Source organism: Eptatretus burgeri, chromosome 7, assembly GCF_056783735.1.
Source record: "Eptatretus burgeri isolate ZD-2024b chromosome 7, Ebu_testis_v1, whole genome shotgun sequence".
Lineage (NCBI taxonomy): Eukaryota > Metazoa > Chordata > Myxini > Myxiniformes > Myxinidae > Eptatretus > Eptatretus burgeri.
The window spans coordinates 36,181,057-36,198,082 of NC_140967.1; the positions used below are offsets into that span (position 1 = coordinate 36,181,057).

Consider the following 17,026-nt stretch of genomic DNA (forward strand, 5'->3'; position numbering starts at 1 on the left):
GGCCGAGACCGCGTCGGGCCTACCCGTCTGGTGATGAGCCGCAAAATGGCGGTGGCGCCCCGACTCCGCGGGCCTCGCGGACAGTGTCTGGAATGGGGTGGGAACGGGGCCCCCTTCTCGCACTATCTCAGAGCGGGGGGAAACAGGAGGGGGTTATTGATGCTCGGGGGAAGGAGGATATCTCCCTGGCTCAGGTCCCGCGACGAGCGTCTCCACCACGACCTCGGTCGCGTTGCCGGCCTCTCCTCTCCGCAGCTCCCCGACTCTGACACGAGCACCCCCTCGACTGCCTTCGCCGCCGCCACCTCTCCAACTCTCCACAGCTCCGTCCAACTGCCTTCTCCGACTCCTCTCTTGACTGGCTCTTCCCAACTCAACTCCGAACTGATCTTGACTGACTACTACTACTTCTTCTTCCCAACTCAACTCCGAACTGACTTTCTTCCCAACTCAACTCCGAACTCCACTTGACTGACTACTACTACTACTTCTTCCCAACTCAACTCCGAACTGACTTTCTTCCCAACTCAACTCCGAACTCCACTTGACTGACTACTACTACTTCTTCCCAACTCAACTCCGAACTGACTTTCTTCCCAACTCAACTCCGAACTCCACTTGACTGACTACTACTACTTCTTCCCAACTCAACTCCGAACTGACTTTCTTCCCAACTCAACTCCGAACTGACTGTTTGGCGAGCGAACTCGGCCCTTTATAGCCCCCGTGGCCTCGCTCCTTCGCCTTCGACCCTTTACCTTCGACCCTTCACCTCTGGCTGGCTCCCCATTGGACCGAGGAAAAGTGGGCGTGAATGCTTTTTGATCCATGAATCTGCATATAGCGATATTACTCCGACGCACCTGGAGGCGGGGCCAAATCGCCCCACGCTCGCCGATAGGACGGAACAGAAGTGGGCGTGAGTCGTTTTTGATCCGATTTCTTCGGAAAGGCCGGCGCCTTTGCACCCGCTGCTCGGTGCGCGCCCTGCACGAGTCCAGGATCGGCGCCCACAAGCGGCGCGGAAATGGCGGTGATGCGATGGTTGCGAGGGCGAGTTGTGACGGTAAAGGTCGTGGCTGTTGGCGTTGTTGTTGTTGTGAAGCGGCGTTGCGGCTGGTGGTTGTTGTGTGATGGCTGTTGAGACGTGGTTGGTGGTGGTAGTAATGGCGGCTGGTCCAAAATAAAGATAGTAAAAGAAAAACGGCTATCTAAAAGGGTCGCAGCCCGCATGAATGACATTTATTCCCTCTAAACAACGGGTTTGGGCCTAACTACACATATACTTACAGAGATATCTCACCTAAGGGACCTGAATGGTGGTTTGTGAATTTCGTCAACCACAACAATATATATATATATATATATATATATATATATATATATATATATATATATATATATATATGTATATATATATATATGTATATATATATATATATATATATATATATATATATATATATATATATGTATATATATCTTCTTCTTTCGGTTGGTCCCGTTCAGAGTCGCCACAGCGGATCATCCGTATGATCCGCATAGTGATTTGGCACATGTTTTACACCAGATGCCCTTCCTGACGCAACCCTGGTTGCCTCTTACGGCACAGGGATATGGTACACCTATTTTAACCAGGGTATACACCGGCCCAGTACACTGGTACTCATTTCGCTGACCTCGGAAGGATGACAGGCTGAGTCAACCCATATATACATACATATATATTGTAACGGCCACGGGTATCGAGTGTATTATGACGGGGTTAATCCTCGGAAGAGCTGGACCTGGGGCCACTGCTCACAATGAACTTCGTGGTACGGCGTGTTGCTTTACACCCACAAACGCCAATCAGTTAACCACGAACGCCAATCAGTTAACCACGAGTTCCAGTGTCCACCGTCTAATTTTTCCATTTAACTGGAGGTCACGTGGCTTCCTGAACGGGGGAGCATGCCCTCGGCAAAGCACCAATCTTATCTTGATTAGATCTTAATTAGGGCGGCTGAGCATTTACCGCTGGTGTGTGCCGACTATGACTGGTCAATTAGTTTGGTAATTATCTCCCAGTCTATCTAGGTGTGGACAATGCTGGATCAATGGAAGGAAAGGACAAACATGGACAGGTTGAAACGTCAACAAGGAATTTATTAATTAGGAAAAAATAAATAAACAGAAGAACTTTTATTTCCTTGTGGTGAAAATAGGTAAATTCAAATCAATCAAAATAATCTCAAGCAAATAAAGAATTAATCAAGACATTGATAGAAAAACAGACAAAGAGCAGATGCTTATCATTATGCCTTACTTTACGATTAAACACGAGACAAGGGTACCCAGCAGATCATTCAGGGTGGAGAGGAATCCGGTCTCGCTCACCAAGGTGAATGTCTGGGCCTCTTCTTTGAGAGACTTTGGGGGATCCTTTGTTGTACGTCTTGATATCTCAAAAGCCTTTGACAGAGTTTGGCATTGGGGTTTGATATCCAAGCTTCCCTCTTTCGGCATTTCCCCTTCCCTCTGCTCTCTCATATCGAGCTTTCTCTCTGACTGCTCTATCTCCGTAATTGGTGATGATTCAACATCGACCCCCTTCCTGAATAACAGCGGTGTACCTCAGGGTTCCGTTCTGTCCACAACACTCTTCCTTCTTTTTATCAAGGACCTTCTCTCTTCCACAAATAACCAAATGCACTCGTATGCTGATGACTCAACATTACATTCCTCCAGCTCTTTCCCATCTGCCCTGTATTCCCTCACTTGATCTCCATCTCGTTTAATCATAGCAACCTCTTTAAATTTGCATTTTGACAAAATCTCCCAGTGGGGCAAATGTAATCAAGTTTAATGCTTCAAAAATTCAATTTCTTCCCATCTCTGTCTCTAAAACTCCTCTCAACTCTCCAATCTCCTTTGAAAGCTCTATAATAACACCATGTGATACAATAAATCTACTAGGTATTACTCAACATCAAACTTATGCTGAAATCCACACATAACTCAAATAGCCAAGTCTGCCTCGAATAAATTAGTTCTCTTCAGATGTTGAAGATTCTCCTCCTCTGAACAGTTGCTCCAACTATATAAAGGATTGATTCGTCCTTGTATCGAGTACTGCTATCACATCTGGGGAGGTTCCAGCTCCACATACTTACTTGACAGAATTAAATCCAAAGCCATTTGACTTGTCAACTCTACCAATGTGACATCAAAACTCGACCTGCTCAAATTATGCCTCATCGTAGGCTCTTTCTCTTTTCAACAGATATTACTTCAGTTTCTGCTCGCAACAACTTGCTGCTTGTGTTGCGGCTTTTTTTCGAGACCTCTCCCCCAAAATGATCTTTTTTTCTCCATCATTAGCGAGACCAAGGAATACCCGACAAGCCACTACATCACATGATTATTGTGTGACCATTGGCAATTCAAGGGTGGGCCGTTACGATGTTTGTTTCTTCCCCTCCACTGCCAAACTCTGGAACTCTTTTACCTTCTCAAGCAGACTTCAACGAAATCCACCTTGCCTATTGGCGCATCATTGCACGTGACAAAACCACCAATCTCGCGATCATTCCTTCCGCCAAGAGCGAGATGCAACCCAAAATCAGCACAGTCCTGGCTTACGATGCCATGTTTGTGGTGCTGGATGAACGGCAGAAAGCAGCCATTTGCCAGAATTACTGAGCGAAAACGTGAAGCGCTCACAAAACGTCAACGGGCAATTATCACCTCAATGTTCAGCCCGATACGAAAGCATCCATGGAGCTGCTGAACGGGGTGTCGAACGTCAATGGAAAATATATGGGTGAGGTAAATGATCCACAGCCGTATTTGACCTTCAGAATAACTGCTCAGGAAAAGCCCGTGGTGTGCTTAATCAAATGTCCTGTAAATCCAAGGTGTAAATCATCCACCTCCAAGCCAATGTGTCCTGACGGAAATGTGGTAGACGAGCCTCCGTTGTGTTAACGGCTACCTCGCATGCATGAATGTGTCTGTCGGAAAGAGAAAAAGGCCATCCCATAAGCAAGGGAATCTATTCTTTACCCTTCTCAATGCATCAAAGTTATAATCCCACCAGACATGGGGATGGGTCTATCCTGGACATGCATTTAGAGAAATAACTGTCTGAGGACCTAAATGGTTGCATGCATTTGTCAGATCTGATTCTGAAATCCATAACTATATACTGTATATATATATATATATATATATATATATATATATATATATATATATATATATATATATATATATATATATATATATATATATATATATTACATGACCCCAAGATATACCCTATGACGTGACGTCATGGACATCTAAAATGCACCTACACATGCATACACACATGTACACGGGGTCTGCTAAACAGGCACGTAAGACATCGGTCATTATAAAGCTTGGTGTTAGTGTGAAAAATTTCTTCAGATATCTCGAAGACTCAACAGCTCAGTTGGCTGTCATCGTGTAAGTGATGAGGTCCTTGGGTTCGAGTCCTTGGTTGAGTCAGAAGTTTTTTTCACATGAGACCCTTGCAGTAATTTATTCCTGTTTATTAAAAATTAAATATATAAATATGTATATCAAATTAAACCCCCTAACTTGACGACGCAGCAGGTCACATATTAAGTCTCATCACAGTGCTTGTTGCACACCCTGCCAGCAACAAGAGTTGCCTGCCACACGAGCACATTTTTGTCTTCCCTGCTGATTACCAGTCAGGAGGTTTGTGGCCATAAACATTCAATTTAACCAAATAAGCACACTGACCTGATGATGCGATGCTGATGTCATGGACATAGATTATCTCAACGCATCGCCTCCAAACTCGGAAGCATCCGTATGGCAATCAAATCTTTGTGGACTGCAATTAAAGCCTATGGTCATGAATCGCCAAAAGCAGAGATGTCGATCGAAGTTTCACCCTTATTGAGGGCTCATCAGGACAACATCCTGCTGATCGTTTATTCATGACCATATAAGGCTCATTAATAAATGAAATTTAACCCCCTAACTTGATGCGGCAGCAGGGTACAGATCAAGTCCCATCATAGTATTTGCTGCACAACCTGGAAGCAAGTCACCCCCCACGTGAGAACATTGTCGCTGGCCTACTGATCATAATTTATGTACATGACTTTCTAATGGTCAGTGTGCTTCCTTGGTTGAATATATATATATATATATATATATATATATATATATATATATATATATATATATATATATATATATATATATATACTAATTATTAAAACTATTAAATTCTCTTGATTTGCACCTCATCATGATGACATCGTGCCTGCCAACTCCGAAAAGCATCTAGCAGTTCATGTAAGACAAAGTCAAAAGGTGTCACCAAGCAGAGGAAAAGCAAAGCTACGACCAACTTTGGCGATATGATGCTCTTTCTTAGAGCTCATTAGGGAATTACATCGCTATTCCACCTGGGTGATGGCTTTTGAAGCCCTTTAGGCTCATATACTGACTCGTGATGCCCCACCGACTAGTCAGGTCAGGCCAGATTAGATCTGTGACTTGCTGCAGGTACCATGTTAACCTGTACTAACATGTTTCCACCACCATGTTTCCTCATGAGGAGGGTGTATGGATATGACATCCACTGGGATTAAAAATAAAACCTGTCAAAGGGTGGAGGAGCTCCTTGTGAGCCAACAGCCATCCATATCTAGTGCCCAACTGCATCTGCAGGTGTCCTCCTACAGTTGGGTTACTTTTTCTTTCGGAGGTTGGTGGCAGGATTTGCACTCCAGCAACCGTAAAAACAGTTCATTCTGAAAAACCCGCAAATGCAAAGAAAACTAAAAACCCACACCATGGGAGTACCCCTTGTGCTGTTGCCCTTCACAGGGCAGCTCACTGGATGACAGGATTGGGGCAAAGCGTTCGGGACCCCCATTCCTTAATGATAGTAGGAAATGCATGGGGTAACTTCCTGGGTCAGATTGTGGTGATGTGCGGTGGACTGCTGAGGTGTCGTCCATTAGACGGATAGGTGTTCACAAGCCTGTGGGTGAACCTGAGGTGTCCCTTCGGGTGGGTGCCTGGAATGTCCTATCCCAAAGAGAGAATGATCACTTGTCTCTGTTATCATCTGTGCTCAAGCTTTTGAACATCGGAATTGCAGCACTCTCTGAGGTTTGGCGACCAGATCGTGGAGAGATCATGGCGGGTGGTTACACCTACTATTGGTCTGATCACATTGATGGTTCCCATGCCCAAGCAGTTGCTGTAGCTGTGTCCAATAAGCTGACTCCAATGATAATTGAGGTAACACCGGTCAACGAGTGGATTATGAGCCTTCGGATTTGTCACTCCTTGGGTGTCGTTTCCCTGGTCTCTGTATATGCACTGACTGAGGCGAGTGATCTCACCGTGAAGGATGCATTCTATGCCACGCTTGAGTCTTTGGTTGGTCAGTGCCCCAGGCGAGATACTCTTCCAGTCTTGGGGGATTTAATGCATCAACTGGCACGGATAGGGATGGTTATAAGACATGTGTTGGTCTCCACAGGTCTAGAACTGTTTATCAGAATAGCACCAAGTTCCTTGACCTTTCAAGAAATCATGGACTTTTGGTAGCTCGTTCATGGTTTCAGCTCCCACAGACTCATCGCTGGAATTGGTGCTCCTAACACTGGTGGTGTGGAAAAGGAGATTGACCATGTGTTCATTTGTGGTCACTGGAGGATGATCCAGAACTGCAGGGTCTACCGGAGTGCTTCGTTCCTCAATACTGACCACAGGCGTGTTGTAGCAACTCTGAAGTTGCAGCCTAAATCTGGGAGAATGGTACCATCCCAGCCTAGGCTGGATGTTAGTAAGCTCAAGGATGAGAGGGGAGCTGAGGAGTTTGTGAACAGGCTGAGTGGGGATTTAGGCGGGCTGGGTGTTTTGGGAAATTCAGAAGAGCTGTAGAGTACCTTTAAGACCACCATCCTTGATGTTGCCGGTGGATGTCTTGGAACTCACTGTTGGGCAAAGAAGAATTTTGTCTCTCAAAGGACACTGGACACCATTGATCAGAGTTGCAGGAAGCCTGGTGTTGGCTTCGTGGTTAGGGTGGTGGCTTTGGATGCTAGGGTCCTGAGTTCAAGCCCCGTTGGCCGCTGAATTAATACCCCAGGAGGTTGACAGCCTGTCATCCTTCCAAGGTCGGCAAAATGAGTACCAGTGTACTGGTAAGGGGGACACTGCATCAGCGGCATAGTCGCCTCCCAACCATTGATGCAACCAGCAGCCACAGGCTGCACTCGGCAGAGGGAGAGAGGGTCGCAGCGCCAGGCTTAATGGCAGAGCTAAGCTGCTCAGGGAGTTAAGGTGTAAAACTGTACATTTGCTGAGGGAGGACAAGGAGGCCTACGTGCAAGGAATCTGTGAGGGGTGAGAGCATCACCTGTGGTCAAGTGATTCTTTTCATGCTTATGGGGAATTTGTGCATTGCTTTCATCCAAGCCCATCCCTCAGTGTATGCAGTTAGAGCAGAGGGTGGTGGGCTCTTGACAGAGGAGTCTGAAGTAAAGGCCCGCTGAGCTGGTTACTTTGAGCAGCTGTACAGCTGACCCACCAATTGTTGAGTTTGTTGTCAGGGGTGTGACTATATCTATTGATGACCCTCCAATCATCTGTGATCCACCTTCGCTTGTGGAAACACAGGCTGCGGTGAACCGGTTGAAATGGGGTAAAGCTGCTGGATCTGTGGCATCCATGCTGAACTTCTCAAGGTTGGTGGAAATGCTGTAATCGTGTCTTGCATGCAGTTCTGTGCTCTGCCTGGAACACAGGCATCACCCCAACTGACTGGAAAAGGGCCTTGTTGTCCATCTCTGGAAAGGGAAAGGTGATCGCCAGGACTACAACAACTATCGAGGGTTGACGCTGCTCTTAGTGCCGGGCAAGGTCTTTGCTTGGATAATTATTGATAGGGTTCACCACCATCTGCTTGAGCACCAGCATCCAGAGCAGTCAGGCTTTACACAGAAGAGGTCAATGATTGACCATATCCTTGCTCTTCAGGTCCTCACCGAATGCAGACCAGAGTTTTTTGTTACCTGCATAGTCCCTGAGCATCAACTGCGGCTGTATTGACATGTGGCTCGTTTTCCTGATGCTGATCCTGCTCACCAGATTCTCTCAGCAAGGGAGCCTCGTGAGTGGAGGAGGCCAATGGGCCGATCACGTGCTTCGTGTTTGCAGCAGGTTTATCAGCATCTCAAGGAGATGGGGATGGGCCAGACATCTGCCTGGGGGATGTCCAGCTGGAAGCCCCTGGAGTGCCGGGAGAAAGTGAATGCAGCAACGTGCTGGTCCGGCACATGCTCCCATACCTGACCTGACCTGATGCCCCACTAACTGTGTGTGATTGTTGAGGCCAGATTGGATTTGGCCCCAACAAGTGCCAACTGCTACATGGACACATTGTGTTCGCGATCTAAAACACATGCTCTTGGGGGATCTAAAAGACGAACGATAGAAGAGTAACCGCCAGAATGGGAAGGTGGGAAACAGGTTGACAGAAACTAATGTACGAACAAGGAAGGCAAAGAGTGAAGATCACAAATAACTAAGAGGGACAGCATGATATTGTAGTGAGCATTCACTTTGACAGATTGGAGTAAAAAGTAAGTTTAGATTTCACAAGCCATGGAAAATGAAGAGAAACAAAGAATGAAACCTTGAGATGAAAGACACAGAAGACAATCATTAAAAGAGATTTAGTAGATTTGATAGTAATCAAATTTCTCACTTTACATCTTTAAATGAAAAAAGGCCATTTCTTGATTTTTCATTCAGGCAGTGAAGTCTCATGAAGGATTATTATTTATTTATTTTACAGTCATCTGAGACTGATTGAAGAGTTTGTACTCATATCATGTGCAGGAGAAAGACATTAGAAGGCACCAACGTACTTTTGTACAAATGACAAACTCATTCGTATGCTGTGTATGGTACATGGGATATAATGGACAAAGATGAATGGGATGTACGGGGTGTCTGGGATTTGAATCCTGATGATGAGTCAGGGGTTCAGATGTCAACACCAACAGGCCAACCTTTTGTGAAAAGACACGTGATGCCACTTACATGTTTGTAGATCCCTGATACAGCCTGGTTTTGGCTTAGTGGTTAGGGTGGCTGGCTTGGGATCGTAGGGTCCTGAGTTTGAGCCCCGTTGGCTGCTGAATTAACACCACGTGGAATTGACTCAACCTGTCATTCTTCTGAGGTTGGTGAAATGAGTACCAGTGTAATGGTGTAGGGGCACAGGCACAGCATCAGTGGCATAGTCATGCCCCAACAAACTGATAGCTACCCAGCAGCTAAGTTGGCATATGCAAGAAGACGATGATCCCAGAGGCAATGACAAGTGACGTCATATATGAACTTAAGCTATTTTGCGAAAAAAACATACCTCCAGAAAAAAATTCACTGAGGTTGTAGTGCAGGGGCATATGTTGAGATACATGGTCATGTTTGCAAACTATGTTAATTTATGTTGTAAGGTTTTTTGTGACTACAGGAGTATATTGATATTGAAAAATCTTGGTGCCAATTTTTTAAGCATGTTTAGTGTGATTTTTTCCAGAAAATACGAGATGACCGTGATTGTGTTATAACAAAAATTTATTTTTTCAAAACTTAATTATAAGTATGTCATATAGCACCTTAAAATGACCGGTGAGATGTACAGAGTAATTTTGGCAGGAAATTATCATGCTACTTATCTTAAATAAATTGTTATATATTTTAAAATATGGAAAATATAGTGTATTTTCAAATTTATTGAACAAAATTGGTGCATGCCGCTTGGCCAACTTAAGTGTTATATTTTATCTTATTTTAGAGTTCATCATTATAGTTCATCATCACTGTCATCTGAATCAGAGGCTGCTGAGTGTTGAGTGTTCTCACAGATGTCATTAGATGCCTCACAAGTGCACATCTCTGTACATACAACATTTGCTCGCTTGCAGGAACAACGTGCCGTTCTGCACATTTGTACTTCACAAGTTCCAGCACAGCCTTTGGTGCAGGTGGTAGATGGGTTATCACTGGCCTGTGTAGGTTGTTCTCTAATGTCCAACCATATTCTGATGGTTCTGGTAGTTTGGGTTTGGCTATTTCATCATGGTACCACACCATAGCCTGATAATGAGCTCGCTTGATGTGTTGTTCCAGTGCTCCTTTTGTAGGTGGCAATTTCTCGGATTCTGCAAATGAGTTCACATTCTTGGGTATATGTGTCACTTGCCTTTGGGTTTTCACTTCATACATTATGTTCTGAGCAATGTTGATGGTGCTCTATCAATGTGGTTTGCACGTTCATCAGCCAAGGACATGGATGGCCCTTCTAACACCCATCAGAGCAGTGCTGTCATGGATGCTGGGACGTTATCATCTCTACTACCACTGTTAAGTGATCCGTCAAAGACCCATGGCATTTCTCGGCCACGAAGAATGTCCTTTCGAAGAGTATTCGCACATTCAAAAATGCTTTTCATGTTCTGTTCGATACTTCGGGAGTCAATTTCCTTTCTGATGGCAGAATCTTTCAAAGTCTTTTTTTCCTCCTATCATTCCATGCATTCTGCGGATGCCAATGTAGGTGTTGGTGACATCATTCATTGAAACAATGTTGCCAGAGTGAAGTACATTTTTAAATACATTGAAGAACTCGATGTCGGCAAGAAAAGTCCTTTGGTTCTGATCCACTTGGTGAGGATTCAACGTTTGTTGCTGTGGTTGACGCTGTACATGTTTTACGTAGCAGGGGAGATGATATTTTACATCTATGGCCCGAGCGTCATTTGGTGATATGGCTTGTAATCGAACCCTCCATTCATCATTATCACTGATTTGGACAGCGTCGCATAATTTTTTTTCCAGCGTCAAATGAACATTCATGCAATTGTTTTGTCGTTCCATCTCCACTACAGAATATACATTGCATCTTGTTATGTGAGACTGATGATGATCGGGTGAATGTCTTCGTCCCTGTTGTGGCATCTGAACACAGTGAGTTATCATCACATTTTGATGCTTGGGAAGATGACGGATGGCCGACTGGAGATGATAGCAGAATCTTTGGTGGCTGTACTTTTCTGTAATCGCATCTTCGCACGATCAATTTTGAGCTTATGCACAGTCTCTTGAAAGCACCCCCTGTGCCAAGACGCCCCATATGATTGAAGATCTGATGCATCAACATCCCGGAGTCTGCTGCTCAATGGTAGATAACCAGGATCACCATAACCTGCACGCTCATGAACACTGTCCACGAACTTGTCATATGAGGTGGGATTGGCAACCAGTTGTCCACCTGGAACTTGACACTTCAGACATATTGCATAGTTTGTCTCTGAAGTTACATGAGGATGCTTGGAATGAGGTTTGTCCATTTTGATTTCAGAGAAATACCTCAATTTTTATGATTAGTGGTCTGGTACAGCATATGAAAGTACATCTGAAATAAACAGAAGCAAGAAAGGTAAAGCAAACTTGTTAACCAAATGCACATAATGATTGTATTGGCATGACTGTGTGATTTATGCATGAGTATTATGATTAATATAACTGCGATGTCATCCACTCTCTGAAAGATAAAGAAAATTGTGAATCTTATGCACAAAATCATTGTAAGGGAATTAATATATAGTTTATATAGCTGTGATGTTGTCTATTTTCTAAAAAAAATGTATAATCAGCAAATAGTAAGATAATAATTTATTTATTTATTTATTAATTATCTGCTAAGTTGTATTTAAAGATATCCAATCAAATAACTCTTCTGAAATGGGATTCCTCATGATCAACAAGCTGTAATTTATTACAACAAATAGACTGTGTTGTTATCTTTACAAATTTTGTATATATATACATATATGCCAATTAGTTGAATTTCATGATTTGGAGGTGGCCATCTTGGATTTTACGGTACCATTTAATTAAACTATGGTATGTATAAATTCTGACATTTTCATTGTATACCATGGTCCACACCGATCATTTTGAGGTGCTACATGACATGGTTCATCAAAGATATTAAAAAAATCATGTCAAAAATTTTGCTGAATCGGTCAATTATATGTTCTGATGTATATCCTATCATATTATGTATATCCTATCATATTATGTATATCCTATCATAAAGTAGCCTATCATATTACGAACAGATTTGGATATTGGGCCATCTCAAATTCAGCCGCTGATGGCTGTGGCAGCCATTTTCCACTGCCATCAAAAATTTTGAGATGGCCCAATATCAAAATCTGTTCATAATATTATAGGCTACTAGTGTGCCAAATTTGGTGCTTTCCTCACAAAATGCACAATTGTTATGCTAAGTTGCCCCACTACCACTCCAACACAGGATACCAGCAAGCTGCTACTCATTTTGCCAACCTTGGAAAGACAGGCAGAATCAACCCCACCTGGTATTAATTTAACAGCAAATAGGATTTGAAACTCAGGACGCTACAATCCCAAGCCCACCACCCTAATCATTAAGCCAACACCAGGCAGATATGCTGTACAGTACAGTATGTTATTTCAAAAAGTTATGACATAACTTTGTGTGTGAGTTTGGGAGGTGACAAGAACAAGCCAATTAGATTTTGGTTCAGGTCCCGATGCAGATCCAGTCTATCAGTGGGATAGAAAACATAAACTGTTCAGCCTGGTGGGGGTATGCTCTCTGCCGAGTACCACACTAGTTTTAGAAGTTTTCTTGCATTTTGTTTAAACATTCCAGGCAACAATGGGTACTGCTTTCATATACAACAATTTTCTGAAGGTGCACACATCACAAAGTTAACAATTACAATCGAAACATTTTTGCTGGTGAAACGAGGAAAAAGACTCCTATTCAATTTCATCTCTCAAAAACAGTTGGAGGTATTCTCAACCTTTCGGAGTGAGTGAGTGAGTACATGGTGGTGGATTCAGCTCTGCACTGTTCAGGGCAATAAAGTACTCGTGACAAGTAATGAATGATTACATGGCTGAGAACCAATCCTGGACAGGTTGCCACTACATTTCCAGAGTGCAGACATTTCTGCTGAGCAGTCACGGGAATTGAGCCCATACTAGTGAGTGGAATGCAACAGTCTTACCCACTTTATCACCTATCCATTTTTGAGGGTGAGTCGGTCAGTAATTTCAGAATTGCTTATTGAGTGGTCAAAATTGTCAAATGTATGGTGAACTTCATGATGCAATTTATAAACAAACAGATTTATTAGTTTAATTTTCAGCTTTCTATTTCTTGCACCTTTACACAAAAAAAAAACCACGTAGGTGCAAAGACTTCCAATGGATTTACAAAAATGGAAGCTTCTCATGGATTTCTGACAGCACTGAGCAGGAGCTTGGAAGAAACGTCACATGCAGTCATGTGAATTGGAAAAAGGTGTTGGCTTTTTTTTTTTACATTACATGAATACAACTAGCGTGGATCGGCTCGCCACGCTCACCTCTCCACACGTCGTTGCAGAGATTGATGTCATATATTTGCTGTGTTGGCATGATTTACACCAATCATAATACAAACATTTATTTTCTACAAATTTATTTGTAATATTGGTGATATTACATTTATTTGAAATTTATTTGTGATATAAGAAGGTCCAAGTTGTCCAAATGGTCAAGGGTCGAAGCAGTCTAATCTGTTTGAAGGGTGTAAGACATCTAAATTGTGTTAAGGTTTAAGGGGTCTTCAGGGTCTTTTGGGTCTTCAGGGTCTTTTGGGTCTTCTGGGACTTTTGGGTCTTCGGAGATTTTTGGGTCTCCAGGGTTTTTTTTGGTCTTTGGGGTCGTTTGGGTCCTCAGGGACTTTTGGCCTTTTGGGTCTTCAGGGGTCTTTGGGTCTTTTGGGTCAGTGGGGACTTTTGGGTATTCAGGGTATTTTGGGGATCTTCGATGACTTTTAAGTCTATGGGGTCTTTTGGGTCTCAGGGTCTTTTATGTCTCAGGGTCTTTTGGGATTTTGGGTAGGTCTTCTGGGACTTTTAGATCTTCATGGTCTTTTGGGTCCTCAGGGACTTTTGGTCTTCAAGTTCTTTTGGGTCTTCGGGGTCTTAACGTTCAAAGAGGATGTGATTAATAGGCATATAGTCTTCACCGACTGACGGACAGCTTCATGGCTTCACCGCCTCACACATGGCTTCACTGCCTCACTGACTGTGCTTTTTGTATGTATATATACATATATATATATACATATATATATATATATATATATATATATATATATATATATATATATATATATATATATATATATATACATACATACATATAGTAAAACACTCCATCTGTGTCATCTTAAGTGCTATTCAATGGTTGCCTCCAGGTTAGCAAAATTAGAAACTTGCAACATTCTGATTATCATGTACATTTTACATTGTAGCTAAGGTGGATAGGTTATGACTCATATTTTGAGGAAGTAAATAACAGAAGAGGCCTAAAATGATGTAAATTAACTGGTTACCAATGAGCTGGCGATATTGAAATGGTTCTATTGTTTATGATCCATCTGTACCGCTTTTCTGGATGATCTATTATTTGGCCGCTTTGCTGTTCCCATCTGAGAATGTCTCATGATGAATGTATCACAGGTTCACATCCCATAGACTGTGTTAATGTGTTGTTTTGTTTTCTATATTTCCTCGTAATTCATGTACAAGTATGCTAATATCTTTATTTCTTTTGTCTTACATATGCTACATGCACAAGATGCTCCATGAGCCTTGGATCACTGTAAAAACCTAGAGTACATTGAACTCCTTACTCCACGCAGTTTTGAGCAAAAAAAAAGGACATGGGTGGGGTCTGCAAATGGCAAATATGATACATCCAGATGATGTAAATTCCGTCATATTTTATCAAAGTTCTGCATAACGAAAGGTTTTTGAAAATGCCAAAAAGGCGATTTGTGTTCATGTGAACAGTATGATTCAATTGAAATAAAATAACGATATTAAAGGTTGTCAGGTCAGGTCAGTTACTGTCAGGTCAGGTTCGATCTGTGACCTGCTACAGGTACCATGTAAACCTGTACTAACCTGTTCCATGGTCGGGTTGTCGGCGACTAAACCATCTCCCCCACCAGGTTTTCTGGTGAGGAGGGTGTTTGGATATGGACACCCAGCAAGATTAAAAACAAAACCTGTCAAAGGGCGGAGGAGCTCCTTGTGAGCCAACGGCCATCCATATCTAGTGCCCAACTGTGTCTGCGGACGTCCTCCTGCAGTTGGGTTACTTCTTATAAGGAGGTTGGTGGCAGGATTTGCACTCCGGCCACCGTAAAACCCTTCATTCCACAAAACGCAAAAACGCAAAAAAATCTGAAAACCCACTCCGTGGGAGTACCTCCTGTGCAGCTTCCCTTCGCAGGGCAGCTCACCGGATGACAGGATTGGGGCAAAGCCTTCGGGACCCCCAATCTTTGATAGGAGGGAAACCACGGGGTAACATCCCTGGGTCAGATTGCGGGAGAGTGTGTCGGAGTGGTGCTGAGGTGTCGTCCACCAGACGGCGGTCTCCTTGGGTTAACCTGAGGCGGTCCCTTCGGGTGGGTGCCTGGAATGTCCTATCCCTAAGAGAGGATGATCACCTGTCTCTGTTATCATCTGAGCTCAAGCGTTTGGACATCGGGATTGCAGCTCTCTCTGAGGTTCGGAGACCGGATTGCGGCGAGATAATGGTGGGTGGTTACACCTACTATTGGTCTGGTCGCTCTGATGGTTACCATACCCAAGGAGTTGCTGTAGCTGTGTCCAATAAGCTGACCCCAATGATAATTGAGGTAACACCGGTCAACGAGCGTATGAGATTAAGGATTCGTCACTCCTTAGGTGTCATTTCCCTGGTCTCTGTTTATGCTCCGACTGAGGCGAGTGATCTCACCGTGAAGGATGCATTCTACGCCACACTCGAGTCTGTGGTTGATCAGTGCCCCAGACGAGATACACTTCTAGTCTTAGGGAATTTCAATGCATCGACTGGAACTGATAGGGATGGTTATGAGGTGTGTGTTGGTCCCCATGGGTCAGGAACTATGAACCAGAATAGCACTAAGTTCCTTGACTTTGCAAGAAGTCATGGACTTAGGGTGGCTGGTTCATGGTTTTAGCGCCCACAAGCTCATCGCTGGACTTGGTATTCCAACGCTGGCGGTGTGGCAAAGGAGATTGACCATGTCCTCATTGACGGTCGTTGGAGGATGATCCAGAACTGCAGGGTCTACCGGAGTGCTCAGTTCCTCAATACTGACCACAGGCTTGTTGTAGCAACTCTAAAGCTGCAGCTTAAATCCTGGAGAATGGTACCATCCCAGCCTAGGCTGGATGTTGCCAAGCTCAGGGATGAGAGAGTAGCTGAGGAGTTTGCGAACAGGCTGAGTGGACACTTGGGGGGTCTGGGTGCTTTGGGGGGTCCTGAAGAGTTGTGGAGCGCCTTCAAGACCACCGTCCTTGATGTTGCCGGTGGATGCCTTGGAGCTCACCGCAGGGCAAAGAAGAATTTTGTCTCTCAAGGGACACTGGATACCTTTGACCAGAGTCGCAGGGCCAGGCTGAATGGCAGAGCTGAGCTGTTCAGGGAGCTGAGGCGTAAAACTGTACGTGCACTGAGGGTGGACAAGGAGGCCTATGTGCGAGGAATCTGTGAGGGGGTAGAGCATCACTTGTGGACAGGTGATTCTCGTCCCGCTTACAGGGGAATTCGCGCATTATGTTCATCCAAGCCCATCCCTCGGAGCACTACAGTTCGAGCAGAGAGTGGTAGGCTCTTGACAGAGGAGTCTGAAGTGAAGGCCCGCTGGGCCGGTTACTTTGAGTGGTTGTACCAGGCTGATCCCCCAACTGTCGAGTTGGACGTCAAGGGTGTTGCAATCCCTGTTGCTGACCCTCGAATCAACTGTGGTCCACCTACGCTTGTGGAAACACGGGCTGCCGTGAACCAGTTGAAACGGGGCAAAGCTCCAGGGATCTGTGGCATC

At 44.1% G+C, this 17,026-nt stretch overlaps 1 pseudogene; it reads right to left on the minus strand.

Moving 5' to 3' along the window:
• The window catches only part of LOC147023046 (uncharacterized), a 53,152-nt pseudogene extending 42,850 nt beyond the window's left edge, over positions 1–10,302 (minus strand).
• Positions 10,303–17,026: the final 6,724 nt, after the last annotated feature.